General features: G+C 30.5%; 1 protein-coding gene across 3 annotated transcripts in view; it reads right to left on the reverse strand.

The window, feature by feature from the left end:
• The window catches only part of Ptp52F (Protein tyrosine phosphatase 52F), a 116,159-nt gene extending 106,725 nt beyond the window's left edge, over nt 1–9,434 (reverse strand). For 2 of the 3 annotated variants that reach the window (XM_075378493.1, XM_075378491.1), the window contains exon 1: nt 9,261–9,434. The gene's annotated coding sequence lies outside the window, so the exon portion shown is untranslated. Of the gene's footprint in view, nt 1–403; nt 514–9,260 lie in introns of those variants that run through there. The other variant, XM_075378492.1, reaches the window with a different exon arrangement.
• Nucleotides 9,435–11,080: the final 1,646 nt, after the last annotated feature.

Raw genomic sequence — 11,080 nt, forward strand, 5'->3', positions numbered from 1 at the left:
ATTATTTTCAACAAATTTACCAATTTTAGGGTATATTTTTACTAAAAATATCTACAACAAAAAATAATAAAGCAAATTTTTACAGTTTTTATATAATAACTTTTTTTAGAGTTTCAAGTTAAGTCTTCCTTCTTGTTAATCAGTAATAACCAATAATTAGAGGAGTTCAATAAATAAATAAAAAAAATATATATATTTTTTTACCTTCTATTAATGAAGATATTTCATTAAAAAATAAAATAAAATTATTATAATCACTCATTTGTTCATTATTAGATACAGCATTATTATAAAAAAAGAACCATTATTTAAAGTAAATAAAAATAAACTATAAAAAAAATTAAATGTATCTTACAGTATACTTTACTGCAGTAAACAGTAGCAAGAGACAAAATACACATACCTTAAACTAATGTATCTGCACATATGTATAATTAAACTTATCAACATTAATAATTGTCCTAACAACTGAAAAAAAAAAAAACTTAACTTCAGTTGATTATTCGATTACTGCTGTTTATTTTTGTTAATAATGATAGCAAATAAAACTTTAAAAAAAATCATGTAGAAAGCGAGGGGTAGGGAGAAAAAGATAAGAGTGAGAGGGATAATAGATAAGAAAACCAACACTATGACAACATCTAAATAAACCAAAACAAACTGATAAAGGGAATGGATTATCTACAACGGCAAACAGACTATCTCTAGGAATACTTAAACAATATATTAGTATTAAAGTGAAATATATTTCACTAAACACTTCATCTGTTTGTGTGCAAATACAAATACATATGTATGTGTGTATATATATATACGTACACACACTTATATGTTTATATATTATAGTAATATTATGACAAAATTATTTTAAAGTCAATGGAGTCTGGTTCAAAGGGTTACCACTTCCCTTCTTGTGTGGAAGTTGACAGTTAAAACCCAGGATACATCATATATTTTTTAACACTACGAGCTTTTCGATACTGTTTCTAAATCACCATTATTTTTTTGAGTTCTAACATCAAATAATGGACTGTTACTGACATTTAACACACCAATACAACAAATATACATATATCATCTCAGAACTTCAACAATTCATACAAATCAATCAACAGTTGATGATTTTTAGTTACGTTAATATAACTAAAATTTCTAAGATTTGAGGTAAGCTAAGATGTTTTCAAATCTGTCTTTTCATTTTTCTTGATCCTGATAACTTCTTTCCTTTTTTTTCCGCTCCATTTTTTTACTTTTGATCATTCACTGAAGAAAACTTAGTCCAAGAGAATTATGAGTTGGAATGGATGTGAAAAGGTGTAATGTAGATTTTTTTTATCACTGCACAATTATTAGAAATAATATTGGGTGGGGTCTGGTGAAGTATCCAGATACTTCAAAAGTAGAACCGAAAAAGTTACGAACAAATAATACAAAAATAAGGCTAAAACATGCATTTTTTCTGAAATATTTTGAAAAATATTACATTTATCGGCATACTTTGACAGTAAAATTTGTTTATGAAATTTCCTTCAAGACAGCATCTGTTTGAAATCAAAAATTCAATTATAGATATTGATTATAGGAAAAATCATTAAAAAAAAAAAATGATACAAATTAATGTTAATTTGGGGTGTCACTCAGATCTCATCATACCATTTCATAGATCACCATACTATTTCATCAAAATCAGTTAAATAATGTTTGTTAATTGTATTTAGGGGTTAAGGGTATACTGAAATTAAACTTTTTTGGTAAACATTCCCAGGAGCAAATGAAGACTTCAGGAAGGCAGCAAAGCTTTTTTATGCGGTTTTTAACTAAAACTAACAAAACTCATAATTATACAGGCCATTTTTTTTCATTTTTAAGAAAATTTGAATTGTTTTTAAAAATGTTCAATTCTCCACCTTATAAATGAGCTGCTCTTCACACTTCAATTTATCATTCCATTTCTCTGTCTTCACAAACACATCACATTTACACAATAATAATGTACATAAAATATTTGCAAACTAGTTCCTACATTCTATCAGATTCCTGTTTCAAATTAGTAATGATTTCACTTTCTTAACAATTTTTTCCCAATGGATATTATTCTCTGTTTTTTACCTCCTCTACATAGAGTCTGCTTTAAATCATCAAAATTTAAAAATATTAAATAAATTTATAATGCAAATATTAAATCTTTAACAATTTTTAAAAACAGACACCAATATTCTTATCAGTTCAGGTAATTAAAATATTTAAATTGAATTTAAGAATCATTAAAATAAAAATCAAGAACCAGCAATACAGAGAATAAATGTAGATTAATATAAACTGGAGATAATCAGCTGATTTGGAAGTCGAGAGTTACAGTGTTCAAGTCCTAGTAAAGCCAGTTATTTTTACACGGATTTGAATACTAGATCTTGGATACCAGTGTTCTTTGGTGGTTGGGTTTCAATTAATCACAAATCTCAGGAATGGTCAAACTGAGAATGTACAAGACTACACTTCATTTACACTCATACATATCATCCTCATTCATCCTCTGAAGAATTATCTAAACGGTAGTTACCGGAGGCTAAACAGGAAAAAGAAAAGAAATATAAACTGGAGATAAAGAAAGAGACCTACTTAACTATCAGAAGGAATGAATGGTTTATAATTCAAACTTTTGAATTCTCAAACTTTTCCAACCACTGCCCACATTAAAAATCAAAAATTTTTTAGCGCCCAAAAATTTTTAAACTTACCATTTGTTAAAAATAACAATTGCAGTTGCTGTTTTTAAGATGCGCTCTTAAAAACAGCAATTGCAATTATTGTTTTTAAAAGTGGCATATCCTATTTCTGAGTTGAAATTTACATTTTAAATGAGAGCAATTAAAATGCATATTTAATCATATTTGGAAGTATTTTTATTAAAATTTCTTTCAAAAAAATTACAATCTACATAGTTATATAAACACAACAGTGATAGCATATTCAACATATCAATACAGTATAACAAAGCTTTCAATTGAAAGACATACAAAAAAAAGAAATTATAGCTACTGTCTTAAGCTTTTAAACGATTTTAATGCAGTTTACTGAAAAACTTTGTTTCCCCCATGCTCTTGTCAAACACAAAAAACTTTCAAATATAAAAAAATTTTCTTCTCATTGATTTCTTTTTTTTTTAATTTGATGATTTTTGAAATCTGAAGTATACTGTCAAAAAGTACAATATTCAAGATTTTATTTTTTTTATTCGTCTCTCTAATCCTCTTAGTTGCAAAGTTGTTTGAATACAATTATTTTTTATCATAAAATATAGGTGTCCCTTTAATTTTTTGTACTAGTGTAATAGGTATTTAATTTTAGTTTGAAATATTAGGAAAACATAATTTTTGCCTTTTTTTTTAATCAGCCCTTGCCTTCCTGGACCGCCTGAATGCCCCCAATTATCTGTCGGCCTTCTACCACCACTCCTGAAATCCTCCAGTGCTCACATGGAGGTGCTGGAGGCACCCCTTGGGGGTGCATTGTTGCCCGCTTTGAGGTTGAATGGTTTATAGAATTATTTGATGAAGGAACTTGATCACCTAAATTCAATCGAAAAAGGATCTCTCAATTACCAGTCCTTGATATTTGTATGCTTTGATAGAAGTAGCTCTATCTTTACAACTATCCAGAGACTTTGTTTCCTATCCAGATTCTGTAGAATAGCCAAACCTGGTGCTTGGTGCTAAATGGGTAAAGCCAGGCTAATGATCTTCTTAATAAAACAGTTAGGCAAGCACAATCTTTTATAGAATAAAATCAAAGAAACATTGTGTACATAACCTTTTTTTTTGTCTTCAGTCATTTGATTGGTTTGATGCAGCTTTCCAAGATTCCCTATCTAGTGCTAGTTGTTTCATTTCGGTATACCCCCTACATCCTACACCCCTAACAATTGCTTTTCATACTCCAAATGTTGCCTGCCTGCACAATTTTTTCCTTCTACAATATATAATACAATATATTCAACAATACAATATATTCTATTTTTTTTTTTTTTGTCGCTCCAATATTAAAGTGACTATGTGTACATAATAGTATATCTAAACACAAATAAGAAATACAAACTAACTAAAGCAATTTTTAAAAATAATTAGCTCACACCTAACGTTGCTTGAAAATTTTTCACAAAAACTAACCTACATTATTTTGGAAAGTAAACAAAAAAACAATATTTAATAACTTTAGTATGTATAAAAATAATGCTAAGAAACACATATCAATTTAACAAAGAATATATGTATGATCACAACTTAAAGGAAAACTAAAATCACTGACTAAAAGTAATACAGATAAGAGGACTAGAACAGAATACCTTATTTTGTACAGAAAACAAAGATTACACATACACATACCAAAAAATTATAATAATAATAATATGAGATCTCATTACACATGCATTATTATGTATGTATAAAACACAGGCAAATTTTCTTCAATATCATTAGGTTCCTAATGGTTTGCCCTTTTATAAAAGTTTAATTTTGGTAGCTGTTTTTTTTTCTGCCAAGATTGTAGCTCTTAACTTTTCCCTTTCTTTCTCCAGTTTAATTTCTGCTTGCCAGGACTATTCTGTTCTTCTTGAGAGAAGTTTTTTCTTTTTTCAACAAGATATAGAATCTTCATATCGTCTTCTACAGCTTCTTACAGCAGTGAGAATTTTTTTGGTAATGAAAAAATTCCCCTTACCACAAGCAATTACAATTTATAAATTATTATTTCTGTGTAAATTCTCAACAATAAGAATTTGTTAGTGTAAAAGCCAACTTTGACTGTTGCGTTTCAATGTGAAAAAATTAGGTGTAGTTTTATTATTTCCCAGAGGTCTAAAATTTTGCTAAAAAAAAATTTTTTTAATTTATCCAAATTCCTCAGATCTTTCAATTCTTTACAGTCATCATTTTAAGTATCTGGACAACTTATTAGGGGGTATAACTTACTTTGTACAACATTGAGAACCCACATACTCTTAATTTTAGAAACATCATCTTTATAACAAAAAGAAGTAATTGTGTTGTCATTTTGCGTAAATGAAGTCAAGGAATCAAATGTATTATTTGCTGCTAAAATGCTATTATTCTGACCAGAAGATCCAGGAAAAGAATACAAAGATGTATCAGAACCACCATTCTCACAACTGTTGATGAAAGTTTTAGTCTGTTAAGATGAAGTACCATTGGGAGTGATAAAAAGGTTTTCAGTAAAGGCTGAGAATTCCTTATTTTAATTATTTCATTATGCTGGTTTCCTTTACTATGCAAAGTTACAGCCTTTCGGCCCATACTGCCCAGCCCAAAATTTTTTTTACACACATCACAAAAAGCATGATACACATTGCTACCTCTTTTCAACCAACTGAATTCGGGGTGTAACTTTATATCTAACCATTGGTGCTGGTCATTAAATAGAGTATTTTTAGATGCCATTTAAAAGCAAGTAATTAATTAAATTATAAAAAGTAATTTATGGTGGTTTGTGTATTTCCAAGAAAACATTAACAACGTTTAAATTTTTCAATGGTAACTTTTTGTTAAAATTACACCAGTAAAAAAATTAACTGCATTTGGAATATTGCTCCTTGAATATAAGAAAACTAATTAGGGAATGTAAAAATGATCGCAAGGTATGTTAATAGCTGCTTGATGCACATAGTTGCAATGTGCTGGGCGATGAAGTTGTCACTTTGTGATGCCAGGAAAGTATATCAAATACATTTTGGCCTTATTTAAAAAATACTTTATTATTATTATCATCTAGCATTATAAAACTTAATTTAGTAACAAAAACGCAATTCTCTGAAATTTTTCTTGACTTTTCCTAAGCTTATATTTCCTGACATTTCCCCTGCCAGTGGGAAAAATGATATAGTATATCAGCAATAGCCACACTTTTTTTATAGTATATCAGGAAGCACACTCTATAAACAACTGAAGGACTTGGTAAAAAAGAGTGAAGAGCTAAAGGAAAATGAATATTTTACAGTCATGATTGATCCAGCATGTTTGTCACATTCTAAATTAGAAATCAATATACAATATATATTTAGTGTCCTGTTATGTTAACTTTTAATGGAGCTAATAATTTGTAGGAACTAAATACCAGGCTGTAATGATTAAGTTTGTAAATTAGAGATATTTCTATTTATTAATAAAAAACTAAAAGATTATAAGCTAAAAAGAGTCCGTATTAATGTTACAATGTTCTACCAAATTTGGGAAGAAAGTATGCTCAGTAACATTCAAGAGTGCATAGTAAGTGCTCAGTATGTTAAGAATTCTATTGTCAAAACTGTTTCTTTTTTTTTATTAGTTTGTAGTAATTATTATTACATAGGCTATCTTAATACAATTTATATTTTTCACATCTTAATTTTATATTAATTTTTGATATGCAATCATTTTTTAACTTTTGTAAAACTGCTATACTTTGATAACATTTTTACCAAAAATAATTATTAATCAATAAAGCTTACTGTGTTTTTATGCAACTATCTTGTTTATTTGTAAAAACTGAGCAGTTAAAAAATTCATTTATCAAGAAACATAGTAAACAAAAATAAAAATCATTCATTTAGCAATCAACCAGCAGGAACCTCATTGTAAAGGTGAATTGTAACCAATTTTAAGAAAAAAACCATATGATTGGTGATTGAATCTAATTTACCAAAAAGATACATCTGTAATTTATATCTAATTTTATATGATATATTCATATAATATGGTAAGAAAAAATATGCTCCACTGGGAGTCATGAGATTTCATTTGACATCTCATATCCTAGGGCTTTTTTTTCTGTTAAGCCTCTGGAACTAACATAGGTATTACTTCAGAAGATGATATGTATGAATGTAACTGAAGTGCAGTCTTATCGCAGGTCAACCATTCCTGAGATGTGTGATTAATTGAAACCCAACCAACAAGAACACCAGTATCCACAGTCTAGTATTCAAATCTGTATAAAAGTAACTGCCTTTAATAGGATTTGAACCTTCTAACTCTCAACTTTAAAATCAGCTGATTTGTGATGATGAGTTCACCACTAAACCAACCTGGTGGGTTTATATCCAAAGGCTCATCCTGACCTCCATAGGGGAAGACACCCTCCACCAAGCCCTCCCTCCATATCTAGCCCTTTTGGGTTTTACTGGAGGTCATCTTAAAAACTCAGCTTTTGACACATTTCAGTTCACCTCGATCAAGATTCCACCGATGCAAATGCCACGAGTAACATTCCCATCGATGTACTACTACTTAATGAACTCAAAACAAAACACATCTTACAGAGACTTATGTAAAACTGAACGAACTTAACTAAACAAAGGAATTGAATTACCTACGTAGAAGGTAAAAGTGAGTTCAACACACAACATGAAACATAAAAATATTACAGGCAACAATAGCAATACAGTAACATTTAAACAAAACAACAATAAAAATAAAATTTATAAAACATAACATAATACAAGAGAAATCCAAACAGGGCTGTAGATCGTCCATTCAGTCTGGCTCCTCCAGTTTAGTGAATATCCAACACTGACCCAATAAGAACAAGCCAACAGATGGACTCCATGGACATTAACTCATAGTTCAATCATTCATAAAGAACATGGTGGATGTCATCCAATTGTTCACACCAAAGACACATCCCAGAATCTACCAGGCCGAGTTTCTTCAGTATGTCCCTAAATGCACCTTGGTTGGAAAGAAATTGCATCACACATTTATTAGGGTGTACCCAAGAGGCGTCCTGCAAATCAACAAATTTAGGGAAAAGATCATGTGTATAACGCCCACACTCTTTCATCTCATCTGGTCTGCCCCAGGGCAACACCATCCTGTTCTATCTCCTTTATTTTCTCTAAAGTCAATTTACCTGTCATCTTAGCAACTGTTGCCATTCAGACACAATCAAGTCTATCGGTTTCACACCTACAATCACAAAGATCGCCTGCTGTGAAACTGTACGGTAACCACCTGTAACTGTTATCAATATAAGGCATTGAGCAGAATATCCCGATAGCTTTTAAATTTAAGCCTATCCACCCAAACAAGCACTGCATATAGCATAATTGCCTCGCAGATGCCCTTATATAAATACTCAAAGTCTTAAAATTAAGACCCCAATCAGGACTGACCACAAGTTGAATTCCAAAGGCATTACAGGCCTTCCCCCCGCAACGTATTGAAGGTGCTTCTTAAACTGCAATTTCTCATCAGGAAACATCCCGAGGTACTTTTGAACCTGAACATATCTATCATGTTAACCTGACATCAATACACGGACTCGTCGCCTCACAGCCAAACGGCCTTTGAAGACCCCATACTTCTAGTAAACTGCATGCCTGAGTGGCTTGGAATTCAATCCCCCTCCTTTGACCAGCAGGAACCCATTGTCTGCATAAGCTACAATGCAACACCTGCTGGGCAACCTCAACCGCAGAAGTGAATCAAATTCCACCATCCACAACAAAGGACCCAAAACACACTGCCCTGCAGACAACACTTGGACAGTGTCTTCCCACTTCATGAACGCCCTCGCAGAGCAGCACATGAAGTAACTTTACATAACCTGCAACTCTCACTCACACGGCAATCTCTCTTCTGTAATTGGTATATAGCAGAAGGCCACCATAGGTTATTAAATGCCCCAGAAATTAAATTTTTAAATCCTAGGGCTATAAAAATTAAGTACATCACTTTCTTGATAAAAACTATGTAAAATATTGAGTGGCCAGTTGGGAGTGATTACATTTTTTCATGTGACTTATTACTAACACTACATGAGACTGTGATATCAAGGCAGTCCAGTTGTTAAATAATTCATAAAACAATTTCATTTGTTTAATCTTAAAGAATGAATTGTTTTTTTTTCATTTCCTTTAAAAATTCTAAAATGATATAAATAAGATATAACAGATTTAATTAAATATTTTTTAACTTTGTATGAAAGTAAATTCTAAACTTAGTAAAATAAATAAAAATTAAGCACATATACTAGCAATAATGGTAGTTTTTTCCTTGTTTTATTTACGTACTTATGTGTTTTTTAAGTACTTATGTACTTAAGTTCATTGGGAGAACCTTATTACCTAAAACTCTGAGCATTTTTAGGAAAAATTTGTTTCACATAAGTTTTTCAATATTTTTTCTCAAAACAAATCGGAAAACATTTCAAAAAAAGGAAAATATTCAGCTCAAATATATGTAAAAAAATTATATAATAATATTACTTACACTGTTCTTTCAACGTTAAGCCCCTAAAAAAACTCATTTACAATATTTAACAGTGAATTAGTAGTCAATGCTGTATAATCAGTTTCATAACCTTACATACAACAAAGTAAATTTTTTTATAAAAAAAAAATAATATATATACAACAGAGAATAGCTATAAAATACAACACTAACTCAACAAGTGGTAAATTAATCAAAAAACTTCTTATTAAAACAAAATAAAATATAATTGTTAAAGACAAAATATGTTATCAAATCTTGTCACAAATACATTATTGATAAACCCACTTCACTATTTATTAGTCACTGATCACAATTATTGAAATCTAATTCACTGTTATAAAACTGTTATTAAAAAATAGTTAATAAAATACATTAAGTACTTTATACTTGATACAACAATCAGTCACTTTTTACTGGATCCTTAAGCTTTATTTAAAAAAAGAATTTTATCAAAATACATAGATCTTATTCCTTAAAACATCTAGTACAATAAAACTAAACCTTGATATAAAATGGAACACTATCAAAAAAAATAAATTTTTGGTACAAGCAAGAGACTTTCAAGTATATCCTCAAATTACTTAAAACTTAATGTGTTCTATACAATTTTAAACTTAATAAGTCAATTTTCAAACGAGGCTTCAGTAACCAAACACAAACATGATATTACCTGATGTATTTTAGTAACTAATGTTGGGACCATGAATTCTTCTATAAATATAAATGCGCTTCTTATATAAATTAAGTTTTATATTAAGGTTGTTATTAGGTCATTCAAATATGAACAGACATTTATTAATATACAATATAATATAAAATTGCTTTTCTACAGTCTTCTGAAGTTCAACACATATTTTACCAGTGTGTGGGGTGCTTATGGATACCTATATAAAAATGTTTTGGAAGTTACCAAATATGCACAAACTTCTCTACTTTGATGTCAATCTAGGATCGATGTCCTCCTAGTGCTTCTTCAGTAACTCAAAAATAAATCAAAGGGGGATGAATCTGGATGGGGCATGTTTTAAAGTAAATCTCTTCCAAGTGCTAACAACTCTGTGAGGGCTGGTGTTGTTGTGAAGGAGAATCGCATCTCTGATTGGCTGATGGTAATTGCCTCGCAGTCACCCTTATACGAGATACTCATAGTTTTAAAATTAAGACCCCTAATCAGGATTGACCACAAGTAGAATTCTGAAGAAGGCATTACAGGCCTTCCCCACAAGATATTGAAGGTGTTTCTTAAATTGCAATTTCTCATCAAGAAACATCCCGAGGTACTTTTGAACCTGAACATATCTAATATGTTGACCTGACATCAATACGCAAATTTGCTGCCTCACAGCCATTGAGGACCATCATTATTGTCTTCTCCAAGCTAAATGTCATCTTATGTTGATGATCTCATACCTCAAGCTCAAAATTCAAACTCCCTCCGCAAACCTCCTTCGACCAGCAAGAGCGCATGTGCAACCTGTCGCAGAAGTGAATCAAATTCCACCACCCACAACAAAGGACCCAAAACACACCTATGTTATGTTTTTGAGTGGGTATTCATACTTTGTGGAACCCAAAGTGCTTTATGATAATGGAATGGGCATTTCCTGATACCCTTTTAAAGCAATTTCATTAACTATAAGGGCTGATCATCTTCAATGAGGTGATCAAGAGACAATTGAGAATATTATCATTCATTACATTTATCATTAAACGCCTATTATGAATCTCATTTTCAACAGCTTCATACCCTCCTTTTAATTTGTTGGCACAATCGTAGAATTGGGTGACATCATAATATCCCACATGATAATTTTGCC

Source organism: Lycorma delicatula, chromosome 11 (assembly GCF_047948215.1).
Source record: "Lycorma delicatula isolate Av1 chromosome 11, ASM4794821v1, whole genome shotgun sequence".
NCBI classification, from domain to species: domain Eukaryota; kingdom Metazoa; phylum Arthropoda; class Insecta; order Hemiptera; family Fulgoridae; genus Lycorma; species Lycorma delicatula.